Source organism: Ranitomeya variabilis, chromosome 1 (assembly GCF_051348905.1).
Source record: "Ranitomeya variabilis isolate aRanVar5 chromosome 1, aRanVar5.hap1, whole genome shotgun sequence".
Lineage (NCBI taxonomy): Eukaryota > Metazoa > Chordata > Amphibia > Anura > Dendrobatidae > Ranitomeya > Ranitomeya variabilis.
In genome coordinates, this window is record NC_135232.1 from 11571283 (window position 1) to 11592065 (window position 20783).

The 20783-nt window shown below is 51.6% G+C and overlaps 1 protein-coding gene across 1 annotated transcript in view; it reads right to left on the bottom strand.

Moving 5' to 3' along the window:
• Positions 1–20477, bottom strand: part of LOC143793382 (gastrula zinc finger protein XlCGF66.1-like) — a 98316-nt gene extending 77839 nt beyond the window's left edge. The window contains exon 1 of the mRNA XM_077280298.1: positions 20272–20477. The gene's annotated coding sequence lies outside the window, so the exon portion shown is untranslated. The remainder of the gene's footprint in view (positions 1–20271) is intronic.
• Positions 20478–20783: the final 306 nt, after the last annotated feature.

Here is a 20783-nt window from a genome sequence, read left to right on the forward strand (position 1 = left end):
ATCTACAAGACGTCAGTGACCGATGGATCCTGTAACTAAGGCTCCGATCACATTTACAAGACGTCACCAACCACGACCGATGGATCCTGTAACTAAGGCTCCGATCACACCTACAAGATGTCACCGACCACGACCGATGGATCCTGTAACTAGGGCTCCGAGCACATCTAAAAGACGTCACCGACCACAACCGATGGATCCTGTAAATAAGGCTCCGATCACATCTACAAGACATCACCGACCACGACCGATGGATCCTGTAACTAAGGCTCCGATCACATCTACAAGACGTCACCGACCACGACCGATGGATCCTGTAACTAAGGCTCCGATGACATCTACAAGACGTCACCGACCACGACCGATGGATCCTGTAACTAAGGCTCCGATCACATCTACAAGACGTCAGTGACCGATGGATCCTGTAACTAAGGCTCCGATCACATGTACAAGACGTCACCAACCACGATCGATGGATCCTGTAACTAAGGGTCCGATCACATCTACAAGACGTCAGTTACCGATGGATCCTGTAACTAAGGCTCCGATCACATGTTTAAGACGTCACCAACCACGACCGATGGATCCTGTAACTAAGGCTCCTATCACATATACAAGACGTCACTGACCACGACCGATGGATCCTGTAACTAAGGCTCCGATCACATCTACAAGACGTCACCGACCACGACCGATGGATCCTGTAACTAAGGCTCCGATCACATCTACAAGACGTCACCGACCACGACCGATGGATCCTGTAACTAAGGCTCCGGTCACATCTACAAGACGTCACCGACCACGACCGATGGATCCTGTAACTAAGGCTCCGATCACATCTACAAGATGTCACCGACCACGACCGATGGATCCTGTAACTAAGGCTCCGATCACATCTACAAGATGTCACCGACCACGACCGATGGATCCTGTAACTAAGGCTCCGATCACATCTACAAGACGTCACCGACCACGACCGATGAATCCTGTAACTAAGGCTCCGATCACATCTACAAGATGTCACCGACCACGACCGATGGATCCTGTAACTAAGGCTCCGATCACACCTACAAGACGTCACCGACCACGACCGATGGATCCTGTAACTAAGGCTCCGATCACATCTACAAGATGTCACCGACCACGACCGATGGATCCTGTAACTAAGGCTCCGATCACACCTACAAGACGTCACCGACCACGACCGATGGATCCTGTAACTAAGGCTCCGATCACATCTATAAGACGTCACCGACCACGACCGATGGATCCTGTAACATCACATCTACAGGACGTCACCGACCACGACCGATGGATCCGTAACTAAGGCTCCGATCACATCTACAAGATGTCACCGACCACGACCGATGGATCCTGTAACTAAGGCTCCGATCACATCTACAAGACGTCAGTGACCGATGGATCCTGTAACTAAGGCTCCGATCACATGTTTAAGACGTCACCAACCACGACCGATGGATCCTGTAACTAAGGCTCCAATCACATATACAAGACGTCACTGACCACGACCGATGGATCCTGTAACTAAGGCTCCGATCACATCTACAAGACGTCACTGACCACGACCGATGGATCCTGTAACTAAGGCTCCGATCACATCTACAAGACGTCACCGACCACGACCGATGGATCCTGTAATTAAGGCTCCGATCACATCTACAAGACGTCACCGACCACGACCGATGGATCCTGTAACTAAGGCTCCGATCAAACCTACAAGACGTCACCGACCACGACCGATGGATCCTGTAACTAAGGCTCTGATCACATCTACAAGACGTCAGTGACCACGACCGATGGATCCTGTAACTAAGGCTCCGATCACATCTACAAGACGTCACCGACCACGACCGATGGATCCTGTAACTAAGGCTCCGATCACATCTACAAGACGTCACCGACCACGACCGATGGATCCTGTAATTAAGGCTCCGATCACATCTACAAGACGTCACCGACCACGACCGATGGATCCTGTAACTAAGGCTCCGATCAAACCTACAAGGCGTCACCGACCACGACCGATGGATCCTGTAACTAAGGCTCCGATCACATCTACAAGACGTCAGTGACCACGACCGATGGATCCTGTAACTAAGGCTCCGATCACATCTACAAGACATCACCGACCACGACCGAAGGATCCTGTAACTAAGGCTCCGATCACATCTACAAGACATCACCGACCACGACCGATGGATCCTGTAACTAAGGCTCCGATCACATCTACAAGACGTCAGTGACCGATGGATCCTGTAACTAAGGCTCCGATCACATCTACAAGACATCACCGACCATGACCGATGGATCCTGTAACTAAGGCTCCGATCACATCTACAAGACGTCAGTGACCGATGGATCCTGTAACTAAGGCTCCGATCACATCTACAAGACGTCAGTGACCACGACCGATGGATCCTGTAACTAAGGCTCCGATCACATCTACAAGACGTCACCGACAACGACCGATGGATCCTGTAACTAAGGCTCCGATCACATCTACAAGACGTCACCGACCACGACCGATGGATCCTGTAACTAAGGCTCCGATCACATCTACAAGACGTCACCGACCACGACCGATGGATCCTGTAACTAAGGCTCCGATCACATCTACAAGACGTCACCGACCACGACCGATGGATCCTGTAACTAAGGCTCCGATCACATCTACAAGACGTCACCGACCACGACCGATGGATCCTGTAACTAAGGCTCCGATCACATCTACAAGACGTCATCAACCACGACCGATGGATCCTGTAACTAAGGCTCCGATCACATCTACAAGACGTCACCGACCACGACCGATGGATCCTGTAACTAAGGCTCCGATCACATCTACAAGACGTCACCGACCACGACCGATGGATCCTGTAACTAAGGCTCCGATCACATCTACAAGACGTCACCGACCACGACCGATGGATCCTGTAACTAAGGCTCCGATCACATCTACAAGACGTCACCGACCACGACCGATGGATCCTGTAACTAAGGCTCCGATCACATCTACAAGACGTCACCGACCACGACCGATGGATCCTGTAACTAAGGCTCCGATCACATCTACAAGACGTCACCGACCACGACCGATGGATCCTGTAACTAAGGCTCCGATCACATCTACAAGACGTCACCGACCACGACCAATGGATCCTGTAACTAAGGCTCCGATCACATCTACAAGACGTCACCGACCACGACCGATGGATCCTGTAACTAAGGCTCCGATCACATCTACAAGACGTCACCGACCACGACCGATGGATCCTGTAACTAAGGCTCCGATCACATCTACAAGACGTCACCGACCACGACCGATGGATCCTGTAACTAAGGCTCCGATCACATCTACAAGACGTCAGCGACCACGACCGATGGATCATGTAACTAAGGCTCCGATCACATCTACAAGACGTCACTGACCACGACCGATGGATCCTGTAACTGAGGCTCCGATCACATCTACAAGACGTCACCGACCACGACCGATGGATCCTGTAACTAAGGCTCCGATCACATCTACAAGACGTCACCGACCACGACCGATGGATCCTGTAACTAAGGCTCCGATCACATCTACAAGACGTCACCGACCACGACCGATGGATCCTGTAACTAAGGTTCCGATCACATCTACAAGACGTCACCGACCACGACCGATGGATCCTGTAACTAAGGCTCCGATCACATCTACAAGACGTCACCGACCACGACCGATGGATCCTGTAACTAAGGCTCCGATCACATCTACAAGACATCACTGACCACGACCGATGGATCCTGTAACTAAGGCTCCGATCACATCTACAAGACGTCAGTGACTGATGGATCCTGTAACTAAGGCTCCGATCACATCTACAAGACGTCACCGACCACGACCGATAGATCCTGTAACTGAGGCTCTGATCACATCTACAAGACGTCACCGACCGATGGATCCTGTAACTAAGGCTCCGATCACATCTACAAGACGTCAGTGACTGATGGATCCTGTAACTAAGGCTCCGATCACATCTACAAGACGTCACCGACCACGACCGATGGATCCTGTAACTAAGGCTCCGATCACATCTACAATACGTCACCGACCACGACCGATGGATCCTGTAACTAAGGCTCTGATCACATCTACAAGATGTCACCGACCACGACCGATGGATCCTGTAACTAAGGCTCCGATCACATCTACAAGACGTCACCGACCACGACCGATGGATCCTGTAACTAAGGCTTCGATCACATCTACAAGACGTCACCGACCACGACCGATGGATCCTGTAACTAAGGCTCCGATCACACCTACAAGACATCACCGACCACGACCGATGGATCCTGTAACTAAGGCTCCGATCACATCTACAAGACGTCACCGACCACGACCGATGGATCCTGTAACTAAGGCTCCGATCACATCTACAAGACGTCACCGACCACGACCGATGGATCCTGTAACTAAGGCTCCGATCACATCTACAAGATGTCACCGACCACGACCGATGGATCCTGTAACTAAGGCTCCGATCACACCTACAAGACGTCACCGACCACGACCGATGGATCCTGTAACTAAGGTTCCAATCACATCTACAAGACGTCACCGACCACGACCGATGGATCCTGTAACTAAGGCTCCGATCACATCTACAAGACGTCACCGACCACGACCGATGGATCCTGTAACTAAGGCTCCGATCACATCTACAAGACGTCACCGACCACGACCGATGGATCCTGTAACTAAGGCTCCTATCACATATACAAGACGTCACTGACCACGAGCGATGGATCCTGTAACTAAGGCTCCGATCACATCTACAAGACGTCACCGACCACGACCGATGGATCCTGTAACTAAGGCTCCGATCACATCTACAAGACGTCACCGACCACGACCGATGGATCCTGTAACTAAGGCTCCGATCACATCTACAAGACGTCAGTGACCGATGGATCCTGTAACTAAGGCTCCGATCACATCTACAAGATGTCACCGACCACGACCGATGGATCCTGTAACTAAGGCTCCGATCACATCTACAAGATGTCACCGACCACGACCGATGGATCCTGTAACTAAGGCTCCGATCTCATCTACAAGACGTCACTGACCACGACCGATGGATCCTGTAACGAAGGCTCCGATCACATCTACAAGACGACACCAACCACGACCGATGGATCCTGTAACTAAGGCTCCGATCACATCTACAAGACGTCACCGACCACGACCGATGGATCCTGTAACTAAGGCTCCGATCACATCTACAAGACGTCAGTGACCGATGGATCCTGTAACTAAGGCTCCGATCACATCTACAAGATGTCACCGACCACGACCGATGGATCCTGTAACTAAGGCTCCGATCACATCTACAAGATGTCACCGACCACGACCGATGGATCCTGTAACTAAGGCTCCGATCACATCTACAAGACGTCACCGACCACGACCGATGGATCCTGTAACTAAGGCTCCGATCACATCTACAAGACGTCACCGACCACGACCGATGGATCCTGTAACTAAGGCTCCGATCACATCTACAAGACGTCACCGACCACGACCGATGGATCCTGTAACTAAGGCTCCGATCACATCTACAAGACCTCACCGACCACGACCGATGGATCCTGTAACTAAGGCTCCGATCACATCTACAAGACGTCACCGACCACGACCGATGGATCCTGTAACTAAGGCTCCGATCACATCTACAAGACGTCACCGACCACGACCGATGGATCCTGTAACTAAGGCTCCGATCACATCTACAAGACCTCACCGACCACGACCGATGGATCCTGTAACTAAGGCTCCGATCACATCTACAAGACGTCACCGACCACGACCGATGGATCCTGTAACTAAGGCTCCGATCACATCTACAAGACGTCACCGACCACGACCGATGGTTCCTGTAACTAAGGCTCCGATGACATCTACAAGACGTCACCGACCACGACCGATGGATCCTGTAACTAAGGCTCCGATCACATCTACAAGACGTCAGTGACCGATGGATCCTGTAACTAAGGCTCCGATCACATGTACAAGACGTCACCAACCACGATCGATGGATCCTGTAACTAAGGGTCCGATCACATCTACAAGACGTCAGTTACCGATGGATCCTGTAACTAAGGCTCCGATCACATGTTTAAGACGTCACCAACCACGACCGATGGATCCTGTAACTAAGGCTCCTATCACATATACAAGACGTCACTGACCACGACCGATGGATCCTGTAACTAAGGCTCCGATCACATCTACAAGACGTCACCGACCACGACCGATGGATCCTGTAACTAAGGCTCCGATCACATCTACAAGACGTCACCGACCACGACCGATGGATCCTGTAACTAAGGCTCCGATCACATCTACAAGACGTCAGTGACCGATGGATCCTGTAACTAAGGCTCCGATCACATCTACAAGATGTCACCGACCACGACCGATGGATCCTGTAACTAAGGCTCCGATCACATCTACAAGATGTCACCGACCACGACCGATGGATCCTGTAACTAAGGCTCCGATCTCATCTACAAGACGTCACTGACCACGACCGATGGATCCTGTAACGAAGGCTCCGATCACATCTACAAGACGTCACCGACCACGACCGATGGATCCTGTAACTAAGGCTCCGATCACATCTACAAGACGTCACCGACCACGACCGATGGATCCTGTAATTAAGGCTCCGATCACATCTACAAGACGTCACCGACCACGACCGATGGATCCTGTAACTAAGGCTCCGATCACATCTACAAGATGTCACCAACCACGACCGATGGATCCTGTAACTAAGGCTCCGATCAAACCTACAAGGCGTCACCGACTACGACCGATGGATCCTGTAACTAAGGCTCCGATCACATCTACAAGACGTCAGTGACCACGACCGATGGATCCTGTAACTAAGGCTCCGATCACATCTACAAGACATCACCGACCACGACCGAAGGATCCTGTAACTAAGGCTCCGATCACATCTACAAGACATCACCGACCACGACCGATGGATCCTGTAACTAAGGCTCCGATCACATCTACAAGACGTCAGTGACCGATGGATCCTGTAACTAAGGCTCCGATCACATCTACAAGACATCACCGACCATGACCGATGGATCCTGTAACTAAGGCTCCGATCACATCTACAAGACGTCAGTGACCGATGGATCCTGTAACTAAGGCTCCGATCACATCTACAAGACGTCAGTGACCACGACCGATGGATCCTGTAACTAAGGCTCCGATCACATCTACAAGACGTCACCGACCACGACCGATGGATCCTGTAACTAAGGCTCCGATCACATCTACAAGACGTCACCGACCACGACCGATGGATCCTGTAACTAAGGCTCCGATCACATCTACAAGACGTCACCGACCACGACCGATGGATCCTGTAACTAAGGCTCCGATCACATCTACAAGACGTCACCGACCACGACCGATGGATCCTGTAACTAAGGCTCCGATCACATCTACAAGACGTCACCGACCACGACCGATGGATCCTGTAACTAAGGCTCCGATCACATCTACAAGACGTCATCAACCACGACCGATGGATCCTGTAACTAAGGCTCCGATCACATCTACAAGACGTCACCGACCACGACCGATGGATCCTGTAACTAAGGCTCCGATCACATCTACAAGACGTCACCGACCACGACCGATGGATCCTGTAACTAAGGCTCCGATCACATCTACAAGACGTCACCGACCACGACCGATGGATCCTGTAACTAAGGCTCCGATCACATCTACAAGACGTCACCGACCACGACCGATGGATCCTGTAACTAAGGCTCCGATCACATCTACAAGACGTCACCGACCACGACCGATGGATCCTGTAACTAAGGCTCCGATCACATCTACAAGACGTCACCGACCACGACCGATGGATCCTGTAACTAAGGCTCCGATCACATCTACAAGACGTCACCGACCACGACCGATGGATCCTGTAACTAAGGCTCCGATCACATCTACAAGACGTCACCGACCACGACCGATGGATCCTGTAACTAAGGCTCCGATCACATCTACAAGACGTCAGTGACCGATGGATCCTGTAACTAAGGCTCCGATCACATCTACAAGATGTCACCGACCACGACCGATGGATCCTGTAACTAAGGCTCCTATCACATATACAAGACGTCACTGACCACGACCGATGGATCCTGTAACTAAGGCTCCGATCACATCTACAAGACGTCACCGACCACGACCGATGGATCCTGTAACTAAGGCTCCGATCACATCTACAAGACGTCACCGACCACGACCGATGGATCCTGTAACTAAGGCTCCGATCACATCTACAAGACGTCAGTGACCGATGGATCCTGTAACTAAGGCTCCGATCACATCTACAAGATGTCACCGACCACGACCGATGGATCCTGTAACTAAGGCTCCGATCACATCTACAAGATGTCACCGACCACGACCGATGGATCCTGTAACTAAGGCTCCGATCTCATCTACAAGACGTCACTGACCACGACCGATGGATCCTGTAACGAAGGCTCCGATCACATCTACAAGACGACACCAACCACGACCGATGGATCCTGTAACTAAGGCTCCGATCACATCTACAAGACGTCACCGACCACGACCGATGGATCCTGTAACTAAGGCTCCGATCACATCTACAAGACGTCAGTGACCGATGGATCCTGTAACTAAGGCTCCGATCACATCTACAAGATGTCACCGACCACGACCGATGGATCCTGTAACTAAGGCTCCGATCACATCTACAAGATGTCACCGACCACGACCGATGGATCCTGTAACTAAGGCTCCGATCACATCTACAAGACGTCACCGACCACGACCGATGGATCCTGTAACTAAGGCTCCGATCACATCTACAAGACGTCACCGACCACGACCGATGGATCCTGTAACTAAGGCTCCGATCACATCTACAAGACGTCACCGACCACGACCGATGGATCCTGTAACTAAGGCTCCGATCACATCTACAAGACGTCACCGACCACGACCGATGGATCCTGTAACTAAGGCTCCGATCACATCTACAAGACGTCACCGACCACGACCGATGGATCCTGTAACTAAGGCTCCGATCACATCTACAAGACGTCACCGACCACGACCGATGGATCCTGTAACTAAGGCTCCGATCACATCTACAAGACCTCACCGACCACGACCGATGGATCCTGTAACTAAGGCTCCGATCACATCTACAAGACGTCACCGACCACGACCGATGGATCCTGTAACTAAGGCTCCGATGACATCTACAAGACGTCACCGACCACGACCGATGGATCCTGTAACTAAGGCTCCGATCACATCTACAAGACGTCAGTGACCGATGGATCCTGTAACTAAGGCTCCGATCACATGTACAAGACGTCACCAACCACGATCGATGGATCCTGTAACTAAGGGTCCGATCACATCTACAAGACGTCAGTTACCGATGGATCCTGTAACTAAGGCTCCGATCACATGTTTAAGACGTCACCAACCACGACCGATGGATCCTGTAACTAAGGCTCCTATCACATATACAAGACGTCACTGACCACGACCGATGGATCCTGTAACTAAGGCTCCGATCACATCTACAAGACGTCACCGACCACGACCGATGGATCCTGTAACTAAGGCTCCGATCACATCTACAAGACGTCACCGACCACGACCGATGGATCCTGTAACTAAGGCTCCGATCACATCTACAAGACGTCAGTGACCGATGGATCCTGTAACTAAGGCTCCGATCACATCTACAAGATGTCACCGACCACGACCGATGGATCCTGTAACTAAGGCTCCGATCACATCTACAAGATGTCACCGACCACGACCGATGGATCCTGTAACTAAGGCTCCGATCTCATCTACAAGACGTCACTGACCACGACCGATGGATCCTGTAACGAAGGCTCCGATCACATCTACAAGACGACACCAACCACGACCGATGGATCCTGTAACTAAGGCTCCGATCACATCTACAAGACGTCACCGACCACGACCGATGGATCCTGTAACTAAGGCTCCGATCACATCTACAAGACGTCAGTGACCGATGGATCCTGTAACTAAGGCTCCGATCACATCTACAAGATGTCACCGACCACGACCGATGGATCCTGTAACTAAGGCTCCGATCACATCTACAAGATGTCACCGACCACGACCGATGGATCCTGTAACTAAGGCTCCGATCACATCTACAAGACGTCACCGACCACGACCGATGGATCCTGTAACTAAGGCTCCGATCACATCTACAAGACGTCACCGACCACGACCGATGGATCCTGTAACTAAGGCTCCGATCACATCTACAAGACGTCAGTGACCGATGGATCCTGTAACTAAGGCTCCGATCACATCTACAAGATGTCACCGACCACGACCGATGGATCCTGTAACTAAGGCTCCGATCACATCTACAAGATGTCACCGACCACGACCGATGGATCCTGTAACTAAGGCTCCGATCACATCTACAAGACGTCACCGACCACGACCGATGGATCCTGTAACTAAGGCTCCGATCACATCTACAAGACGTCACCGACCACGACCGATGGATCCTGTAACTAAGGCTCCGATCACATCTACAAGACGTCACCGACCACGACCGATGGATCCTGTAACTAAGGCTCCGATCACATCTACAAGACCTCACCGACCACGACCGATGGATCCTGTAACTAAGGCTCCGATCACATCTACAAGACGTCACCGACCACGACCGATGGATCCTGTAACTAAGGCTCCGATCACATCTACAAGACGTCACCGACCACGACCGATGGATCCTGTAACTAAGGCTCCGATCACATCTACAAGACGTCACCGACCACGACCGATGGATCCTGTAACTAAGGCTCCGATCACATCTACAAGACGTCAGTGACCGATGGATCCTGTAACTAAGGCTCCGATCACATGTACAAGACGTCACCAACCACGATCGATGGATCCTGTAACTAAGGGTCCGATCACATCTACAAGACGTCAGTTACCGATGGATCCTGTAACTAAGGCTCCGATCACATGTTTAAGACGTCACCAACCACGACCGATGGATCCTGTAACTAAGGCTCCTATCACATATACAAGACGTCACTGACCACGACCGATGGATCCTGTAACTAAGGCTCCGATCACATCTACAAGACGTCACCGACCACGACCGATGGATCCTGTAACTAAGGCTCCGATCACATCTACAAGACGTCACCGACCACGACCGATGGATCCTGTAACTAAGGCTCCGGTCACATCTACAAGACGTCACCGACCACGACCGATGGATCCTGTAACTAAGGCTCCGATCACATCTACAAGACGTCACCGACCACGACCGATGGATCCTGTAACTAAGGCTCCGATCACATCTACAAGATGTCACCGACCACGACCGATGGATCCTGTAACTAAGGCTCCGATCACACCTACAAGACGTCACCGACCACGACCGATGGATCCTGTAACTAAGGCTCCGATCACATCTATAAGACGTCACCGACCATGACCGATGGATCCTGTAACATCACATCTACAGGACGTCACCGACCACGACCGATGGATCCGTAACTAAGGCTCCGATCACATCTACAAGATGTCACCGACCACGACCGATGGATCCTGTAACTAAGGCTCCGATCACATCTACAAGACGTCAGTGACCGATGGATCCTGTAACTAAGGCTCCGATCACATGTTTAAGACGTCACCAACCACGACCGATGGATCCTGTAACTAAGGCTCCAATCACATATACAAGACGTCACTGACCACGACCGATGGATCCTGTAACTAAGGCTCCGATCACATCTACAAGACGTCACTGACCACGACCGATGGATCCTGTAACTAAGGCTCCGATCACATCTACAAGACGTCACCGACCACGACCGATGGATCCTGTAATTAAGGCTCCGATCACATCTACAAGACGTCACCGACCACGACCGATGGATCCTGTAACTAAGGCTCCGATCAAACCTACAAGACGTCACCGACCACGACCGATGGATCCTGTAACTAAGGCTCCGATCACATCTACAAGACGTCAGTGACCACGACCGATGGATCCTGTAACTAAGGCTCCGATCACATCTACAAGACGTCACCGACCACGACCGATGGATCCTGTAACTAAGGCTCCGATCACATCTACAAGACGTCACCGACCACGACCGATGGATCCTGTAATTAAGGCTCCGATCACATCTACAAGACGTCACCGACCACGACCGATGGATCCTGTAACTAAGGCTCCGATCAAACCTACAAGGCGTCACCGACCACGACCGATGGATCCTGTAACTAAGGCTCCGATCACATCTACAAGACGTCAGTGACCACGACCGATGGATCCTGTAACTAAGGCTCCGATCACATCTACAAGACATCACCGACCACGACCGAAGGATCCTGTAACTAAGGCTCCGATCACATCTACAAGACATCACCGACCACGACCGATGGATCCTGTAACTAAGGCTCCGATCACATCTACAAGACGTCAGTGACCGATGGATCCTGTAACTAAGGCTCCGATCACATCTACAAGACATCACCGACCATGACCGATGGATCCTGTAACTAAGGCTCCGATCACATCTACAAGACGTCAGTGACCGATGGATCCTGTAACTAAGGCTCCGATCACATCTACAAGACGTCAGTGACCACGACCGATGGATCCTGTAACTAAGGCTCCGATCACATCTACAAGACGTCACCGACCACGACCGATGGATCCTGTAACTAAGGCTCCGATCACATCTACAAGACGTCACCGACCACGACCGATGGATCCTGTAACTAAGGCTCCGATCACATCTACAAGACGTCACCGACCACGACCGATGGATCCTGTAACTAAGGCTCCGATCACATCTACAAGACGTCACCGACCACGACCGATGGATCCTGTAACTAAGGCTCCGATCACATCTACAAGACGTCACCGACCACGACCGATGGATCCTGTAACTAAGGCTCCGATCACATCTACAAGACGTCATCAACCACGACCGATGGATCCTGTAACTAAGGCTCCGATCACATCTACAAGACGTCACCGACCACGACCGATGGATCCTGTAACTAAGGCTCCGATCACATCTACAAGACGTCACCGACCACGACCGATGGATCCTGTAACTAAGGCTCCGATCACATCTACAAGACGTCACCGACCACGACCGATGGATCCTGTAACTAAGGCTCCGATCACATCTACAAGACGTCACCGACCACGACCGATGGATCCTGTAACTAAGGCTCCGATCACAGCTACAAGACGTCACCGACCACGACCGATGGATCCTGTAACTAAGGCTCCGATCACATCTACAAGACGTCACCGACCACGACCGATGGATCCTGTAACTAAGGCTCCGATCACATCTACAAGACGTCACCGACCACGACCGATGGATCCTGTAACTAAGGCTCCGATCACATCTACAAGACGTCACCGACCACGACCGATGGATCCTGTAACTAAGGCTCCGATCACATCTACAAGACGTCACCGACCACGACCGATGGATCCAGTAACTAAGGCTCCAATCACATCTACAAGACGTCACCGACCACGACCGATGGATCCTGTAACTAAGGCTCCGATCACATCTACAAGACGTCAGCGACCACGACCGATGGATCATGTAACTAAGGCTCCGATCACATCTACAAGACGTCACTGACCACGACCGATGGATCCTGTAACTGAGGCTCCGATCACATCTACAAGACGTCACCGACCACGACCGATGGATCCTGTAACTAAGGCTCCGATCACATCTACAAGACGTCACCGACCACGACCGATGGATCCTGTAACTAAGGCTCCGATCACATCTACAAGACGTCACCGACCACGACCGATGGATCCTGTAACTAAGGTTCCGATCACATCTACAAGACGTCACCGACCACGACCGATGGATCCTGTAACTAAGGCTCCGATCACATCTACAAGACGTCACCGACCACGACCGATGGATCCTGTAACTAAGGCTCCGATCACATCTACAAGACATCACTGACCACGACCGATGGATCCTGTAACTAAGGCTCCGATCACATCTACAAGACGTCAGTGACTGATGGATCCTGTAACTAAGGCTCCGATCACATCTACAAGACGTCACCGACCACGACCGATAGATCCTGTAACTGAGGCTCTGATCACATCTACAAGACGTCACCGACCGATGGATCCTGTAACTAAGGCTCCGATCACATCTACAAGACGTCAGTGACTGATGGATCCTGTAACTAAGGCTCCGATCACATCTACAAGACGTCACCGACCACGACCGATGGATCCTGTAACTAAGGCTCCGATCACATCTACAATACGTCACCGACCACGACCGATGGATCCTGTAACTAAGGCTCTGATCACATCTACAAGATGTCACCGACCACGACCGATGGATCCTGTAACTAAGGCTCCGATCACATCTACAAGACGTCACCGACCACGACCGATGGATCCTGTAACTAAGGCTTCGATCACATCTACAAGACGTCACCGACCACGACCGATGGATCCTGTAACTAAGGCTCCGATCACACCTACAAGACATCACCGACCACGACCGATGGATCCTGTAACTAAGGCTCCGATCACATCTACAAGACGTCACCGACCACGACCGATGGATCCTGTAACTAAGGCTCCGATCACATCTACAAGACGTCACCGACCACGACCGATGGATCCTGTAACTAAGGCTCCGATCACATCTACAAGATGTCACCGACCACGACCGATGGATCCTGTAACTAAGGCTCCGATCACATCTACAAGACGTCACCGACCACGACCGATGGATCCTGTAACTAAGGCTCCGATCACATCTACAAGACGTCACCGACCACGACCGATGGATCCTGTAACTAAGGCTCCGATCACACCTACAAGACGTCACCGACCACGACCGATGGATCCTGTAACTAAGGTTCCAATCACATCTACAAGACGTCACTGACCACGACCGATGGATCCTGTAACTAAGGCTCCGATCACATCTACAAGACGTCACCGACCACGACCGATGGATCCTGTAACTAAGGCTCCGATCACATCTACAAGACGTCACCGACCACGACCGATGGATCCTGTAACTAAGGCTCCGATCACATCTACAAGACGTCAGTGACCGATGGATCCTGTAACTAAGGCTCCGATCACATCTACAAGATGTCACCGACCACGACCGATGGATCCTGTAACTAAGGCTCCGATCACATCTACAAGATGTCACCGACCACGACCGATGGATCCTGTAACTAAGGCTCCGATCTCATCTACAAGACGTCACTGACCACGACCGATGGATCCTGTAACGAAGGCTCCGATCACATCTACAAGACGACACCAACCACGACCGATGGATCCTGTAACTAAGGCTCCGATCACATCTACAAGACGTCACCGACCACGACCGATGGATCCTGTAACTAAGGCTCCGATCACATCTACAAGACGACACCGACCACGACCGATGGATCCTGTAACTAAGGCTCCGATCACATCTACAAGACGTCACCGACCACGACCGATGGATCCTGTAACTAAGGCTCCGATCACATCTACAAGACGTCACCAACCACAACCGATGGATCCTGTAACTAAGGCTCCGATCACATCTACAAGACGACACCAACCACGACCGATGGATCCTGTAACTAAGGCTCCGATCACATCTACAAGACCTCACCGACCACGACCGATGGATCCTGTAACTAAGGCTCCGATCACATCTACAAGACGTCACCGACCACGACCGATGGATCCTGTAACTAAGGCTCCGATCACATCTACAAGACGTCACCGACCACGACCGATGGATCCTGTAACTAAGGCTCCGATCACATCTACAAGACGTCACCGACCACGACCGATGGATCCTGTAACTAAGGCTCCGATCACATCTACAAGACGTCACCGACCACGACCGATGGATCCTGTAACTAAGGCTCCGATCACATCTACAAGACGTCACCGACCACGACCGATGGATCCTGTAACTAAGGGTCCGATCACATCTACAAGACGTCACCGACCACGACCGATGGATCCTGTAACTAAGGCTCCGATCACATCTATAAGACGTCACCGACCACGACCGATGGATCCTGTAACTAAGGCTCCGATCACATCTACAAGACGTCACCGACCACGACCGATGGATCCTGTAACTAAGGCTCCGATCACATCTACAAGACGTCACCGACCACGACCGATGGATCCTGTAACTAAGGCTCCGATCACATCTACAAGACATCATCAACCACGACCGATGGATCCTGTAACTAAGGCTCCGATCACATCTACAAGACGTCACCGACCACGACCGATGGATCCTGTAACTAAGGCTCCGATCACATCTACAAGATGTCACCGACCACGACCGATGGATCCTGTAACTAAGGCTCCGATCACATCTACAAGACGTCACCGACCACGACCGAAGGATCCTGTAGCTAAGGCTCCGATCACATCTACAAGACGTCACCGACCACGACCGATGGATCCTGTAACTAAGGCTCCGATCACATCTACAAGACGTCACCGACCACGACCGATGGATCCTGTAACTAAGGCTCCGATCACATCTACAAGACGTCACCGACCACGACCGATGGATCCTGTAACTAAGGCTCCGATCAAATCTACAAGACGTCACCGACCACGACCGAAGGATCCTGTAACTAAGGCTCCGATCACATCTACAAGACGTCACCGACCACGACCGATGGATCCTGTAACTAAGGCCCCGATCACATCTACAAGACGTCACCGACCACGACCGATGGATCCTGTAACTAAGGCTCCGATCAAATCTACAAGACGTCACCGACCACGACCGAAGGATCCTGTAACTAAGGCTCCGATCACATCTACAAGACGTCACCGACCACGACCGATGGATCCTGTAGCTAAGGCTCCGATCACATCTACAAGACGTCACGGACCACGACCGATGGATCCTGTAACTAAGGCTCCGATCACATCTATAAGACGTCACCGACCACGACCGATGGATCCTGTAACTAAGGCTCCGATCACATCTACAAGACATCACCGACCACGACCGATGGATCCTGTAACTAAGGCTCCGATCACATCTACAAGACGTCACCAACCACAACCGATGGATCCTGTAACTAAGGCTCCGATCACATCTACAAGACGACACCAACCACGACCGATGGATCCTGTAACTAAGGCTCCGATCACATCTACAAGACCTCACCGACCACGACCGATGGATCCTGTAACTAAGGCTCCGATCACATCTACAAGACGTCACCGACCACGACCGATGGATCCTGTAACTAAGGCTCCGATCACATCTACAAGATGTCACCGACCACGACCGATGGATCCTGTAACTAAGGCTCCGATCACATCTACAAGACGTCACCGACCACGACCGAAGGATCCTGTAGCTAAGGCTCCGATCACATCTACAAGACGTCACCGACCACGACCGATGGATCCTGTAACTAAGGCTCCGATCACATCTACAAGACGTCACCGACCACGACCGATGGATCCTGTAACTAAGGCTCCGATCACATCTACAAGACATCACCGACCACGACCGATGGATCCTGTAACTAAGGCTCCGATCACATCTACAAGACATCACCGACCACGACCGATGGATCCTGTAACTAAGGCTCCGATCACATCTACAAGACATCACCGACCACGACCGATGGATCCTGTAACTAAGGCTCCGATCACATCTACAAGACGTCACCAACCACAACCGATGGATCCTGTAACTAAGGCTCCGATCACATCTACAAGACGACACCAACCACGACCGATGGATCCTGTAACTAAGGCTCCGATCACATCTACAAGACCTCACCGACCACGACCGATGGATCCTGTAACTAAGGCTCCGATCACATCTACAAGACGTCACCGACCACGACCGATGGATCCTGTAACTAAGGCTCCGATCACATCTACAAGACGTCACCGACCACGACCGATGGATCCTGTAACTAAGGCTCCGATCACATCTACAAGACGTCACCGACCACGACCGATGGATCCTGTAACTAAGGCTCCGATCACATCTACAAGACGTCACCGACCACGACCGATGGATCCTGTAACTAAGGCTCCGATCACATCTACAAGACGTCACCGACCACGACCGATGGATCCTGTAACTAAGGGTCCGATCACATCTACAAGACGTCACCGACCACGACCGATGGATCCTGTAACTAAGGCTCCGATCACATCTATAAGACGTCACCGACCACGACCGATGGATCCTGTAACTAAGGCTCCGATCACATCTACAAGACGTCACCGACCACGACCGATGGATCCTGTAACTAAGGCTCCGATCACATCTACAAGACGTCACCGACCACGACCGATGGATCCTGTAACTAAGGCTCCGATCACATCTACAAGACATCATCAACCACGACCGATGGATCCTGTAACTAAGGCTCCGATCACATCTACAAGACGTCACCGACCACGACCGATGGATCCTGTAACTAAGGCTCCGATCACATCTACAAGATGTCACCGACCACGACCGATGGATCCTGTAACTAAGGCTCCGATCACATCTACAAGACGTCACCGACCACGACCGAAGGATCCTGTAGCTAAGGCTCCGATCACATCTACAAGACGTCACCGACCACGACCGATGGATCCTGTAACTAAGGCTCCGATCACATCTACAAGACGTCACCGACCACGACCGATGGATCCTGTAACTAAGGCTCCGATCACATCTACAAGACGTCACCGACCACGACCGATGGATCCTGTAACTAAGGCTCCGATCAAATCTACAAGACGTCACCGACCACGACCGAAGGATCCTGTAACTAAGGCTCCGATCACATCTACAAGACGTCACCGACCACGACCGATGGATCCTGTAACTAAGGCCCCGATCACATCTACAAGACGTCACCGACCACGACCGATGGATCCTGTAACTAAGGCTCCGATCAAATCTACAAGACGTCACCGACCACGACCGAAGGATCCTGTAACTAAGGCTCCGATCACATCTACAAGACGTCACCGACCACGACCGATGGATCCTGTAGCTAAGGCTCCGATCACATCTACAAGACGTCACGGACCACGACCGATGGATCCTGTAACTAAGGCTCCGATCACATCTATAAGACGTCACCGACCACGACCGATGGATCCTGTAACTAAGGCTCCGATCACATCTACAAGATATCACCGACCACGACCGATGGATCCTGTAACTAAGGCTCCGATCACATCTACAAGACGTCACCGACCAAGACCGATGGATCCTGTAACTAAGGCTCCGATCACATCTACAAGACATCACCGATCACGACCGATGGATCCTGTAACTAAGGCTCCGATCACATCTACAAGACATCACCGACCACGACCGATGGGTCCTGTAACTAAGGCTCCGATCACATCTACAAGACGTCACCGACCACGACCGATGGATCCTGTAACTAAGGCTCCGATCACATCTACAAGACGTCACCGACCACGACTGATGGATCCTGTAACTAAGGCTCCGATCACACCTACAAGACGTCACCGACCACGACCGATGGATCCTGTAACTAAGGCTCCGATCACATCTACAAGATGTCACTGACCACGACCGATGGATCCTGTAACTAAGGCTCCGATCACATCTACAAGACGTCAGTGACTGATGGATCCTGTAACTAAGGCTCCGATCACACCTACAAGACGTCACCGACCACGACCGATGGATCCTGTAACTAAGGCTCCGATCACATCTACAAGACGTCACCGACCACGACCGATGGATCCTGTAACTAAGACTCCGATCACATCTACAAGACATCACCGACCACGACCGATGGATCCTGTAACTAAGGCTCCGATCACATCTACAAGACGTCACCGACCATGACCGATGGATCCGGTAACTAAGGCTCCGATCACATCTACAAGACGTCACCGACCACGACCGATGGATCCTGTAACTAAAGCTCCGATCACATCTACAAGACGTCACCGACCGCGACCGATGGATCCTGTAACTAAGGCTCCGATCACATCTACAAGACGTCACCGACCACGACCGATGGATCCAGTAACTAAGGCTCCGATCACATCTACAGACGTCAGTGACTGATGGATCCTGTACCGGAGTCTCTGTCGCTCCTCGGTGCTGCCGTCACTCAGGTGCTGGTACACGCTCAGTACTGAGCCGCCTCCCGCTCTCTGTACATTCGGCCTCTGCTGGGCGCACTGCTGAGGTTATTGGTTGATATCTGGGAGAGTAATTTTTGCTCTTTTAGGACCAATTTGTTGTGGTGGATGATCTGCAGGACCTTCGGCGACGTCACTGTCATGTGATCAGGGGCGGAGCTCAGTAGAGTACTCTGTGGGGTGAAGGACCTGTGGTGACGTCACTGTCATGTGATCAGGGGCGGAGCTCAGTAGAGTACTCTGTGGGGTGAAGGACCTGTGGTGACGTCACTGTCATGTGATCAGGGGCGGAGCTCAGTAGAGTACTCTGTGGGGTGAAGGACCTGTGGTGACGTCACTGTCATGTGATCAGGGGCGGAGCTCAGTAGAGTACTCTGTGGGGTGAAGGACCTGTGGTGACGTCACTGTCATGTGATCAGGGGCGGAGCTCAGTAGAGTACTGTGTGG